Source organism: Takifugu flavidus, chromosome 19, assembly GCF_003711565.1.
Source record: "Takifugu flavidus isolate HTHZ2018 chromosome 19, ASM371156v2, whole genome shotgun sequence".
In the NCBI taxonomy this organism is placed as follows: Eukaryota; Metazoa; Chordata; class Actinopteri; order Tetraodontiformes; family Tetraodontidae; genus Takifugu; species Takifugu flavidus.
In genome coordinates, this window is record NC_079538.1 from 3,249,693 (window position 1) to 3,251,716 (window position 2,024).

The following is a 2,024-nucleotide window of genomic DNA, read 5'->3' on the forward strand; positions in this document are numbered from 1 at the left end:
ACCCTGGTCACGGACTGTTTTCCCCCCTCCCTCAGGCAGGAGACTACGGTCCATTCGGACCAGAACCTCCCGCTACACTAACAGCTTCTTCCCCTCTGCCATCAGGCTGCTGAACACCAAGTGACTTATCACTTAAGCACCATGTACAGCAGCCAGCCGGACTCACGAACAATACACTACTCCTCATGGACCTGCACTATTTCTCACCACTCACTATTTATGTAAATACTGATATAAGTCTTATTTTATTTTATTTATCTTATTCTAGTGTGGTGTTGATGTCTAATGTTATGTTGAATGTCGCAGCGGCACCCACGAAAATTCCTAGTTTGTGTAATACTGTGTATTACATGTACAATGGCAATAAACCTTCTTCTGATTCTTCTGATTCTGATTCTGTTGTGATTACTTCATTAGTACTTGTTTAACAGTTAGCTAAACAGATCACAGCTTCCCTTAAATGTGTGTAGATTAAAGGGAAAATGCTGCACACAAACCGTCATTAAAACTGGAGCCACAACTGTCTCACAACTGTCTAGCCTGGCTCCCAGAAGTTTGATTCTCGTTTGTTTCATGGTTCCTGTGCTAATCTAATCGTCCTCATTGTCTGTTCATGCCGCCCAGCCTGCTCCTCTTCCATCGTGTTTCTTCTGCCGCCTGCGCCTCTTGGTATTTTTTTCCAAAATCTTTGACAGTACCGTAAATGTAACCTTGCTCCAACTCAAGCCAGTAGTGTGTATCTGCTTTTGGGTTCTAGATTCATGTCTGCAGTTCGCCACAGAAGGTTCCTGCTCCAGAACTGTGCGTCAGTTTCACTCCTGTTCTTCATCAGCTGGTGATCAGGTGAGAATCTTCTCGTGCCTCATGTTAATAACTAAGTTATTGAAAGTGACTTTTCAACACCCTCTGCAGGAACCAGCTCATCTGATACTCAGCAGAACTTAAAGGTTGTTCAGTGTTTCCTTTTTAAATGTGTCTCTGCGGTTTTGCTGATCTTATCATGGCTGCAGTTGCTAACAACACATCAAGCTTCTTGTTTTTGTGATTTTCTTCTTCACTGAGGTCTCTTTTACTGAGCAGTTCCTTCAGCTTCTGCCCTGGACTCCATCGTGCTGTTTATGGGACTGGCTGAACTCTTCCTCATGACTGTGATAACTGTTCTGTTATGATCCTGTGTCTGATCTGTTTTTGTGCTCTGTTTGTCCACTAGGGGTCGTGGGGGACTCATCTGTTGTGCTGGCTGCCTCCACACCTGCAGCTAATCTGGTCTTTTGGCAGGCCTCTTAAGCAGCCGGCACCAGCCAGTACTCGTGGAAAACTGAGCTTTGATTATTAGCGTTCCTGCGATTGACTGTGTTCCTTTTGTTTTAGGTCGCCACCGTTCCGAGGAGCACTTCCTTGGGTTTGGCTTGGCACTTTGTTCACTGGCGTCACCATTGATGGCACGTGCACTGTGTAAATATTTTGTAAATAAACTGTAGATCACCGACGTGGCCTTTGTCTGTCTTCTTGGGTCCCTGATGACCAAGTTTTATTGTCCTGTGCTCCTCCGTTAAACGTGTTGCTGGATCTCCTCACAATAGTTCACTTCCACTGAACTCCAGATACGTAGGTCGGGTCTTTCCGGGCCACTTTAATCTCTTATCTGCAGAATCTCCTTCCTCTGGGTGGCTGAAGGCCTCTAGTTTTAGCTCTACATATTCAAACATCCCCTCTGATGCTGGAGCACCTGTGGTGATTCTACAGTTGAGTCACTTAGAAAGTTGTTACTGATTAAAAGGAGAAGCTGCGCTTCATCGTGACGGTTCAGGTCAGGAGATGAAGATGAGCCCATACTGAGAATGAGGGAATGATACAGTTCTCAGTAGTTCCTCACAGCTCCGCTGCTGTCCACATTCATCACAAAACTCAATACATCAATAATAAACTGGGGGGAGGGAAAAAAAGGAACTCAAATCTGTCGAAACCTTAAATGTTTTCATCAGCAACTATGTTGATATTTCACCCTATTCACATGGGAAGCA

At 44.8% G+C, this 2,024-nt stretch overlaps 1 long non-coding RNA gene across 1 annotated transcript; it reads left to right on the forward strand.

Moving 5' to 3' along the window:
• Positions 1-389: 389 nt before the first annotated feature.
• Positions 390-1,489, forward strand: LOC130516346 (uncharacterized). Its single transcript, XR_008947449.1, has 3 exons — positions 390-669; positions 758-843; positions 1,211-1,489. It is a non-coding gene; the product is annotated as an uncharacterized LOC130516346 (long non-coding RNA).
• Positions 1,490-2,024: the final 535 nt, after the last annotated feature.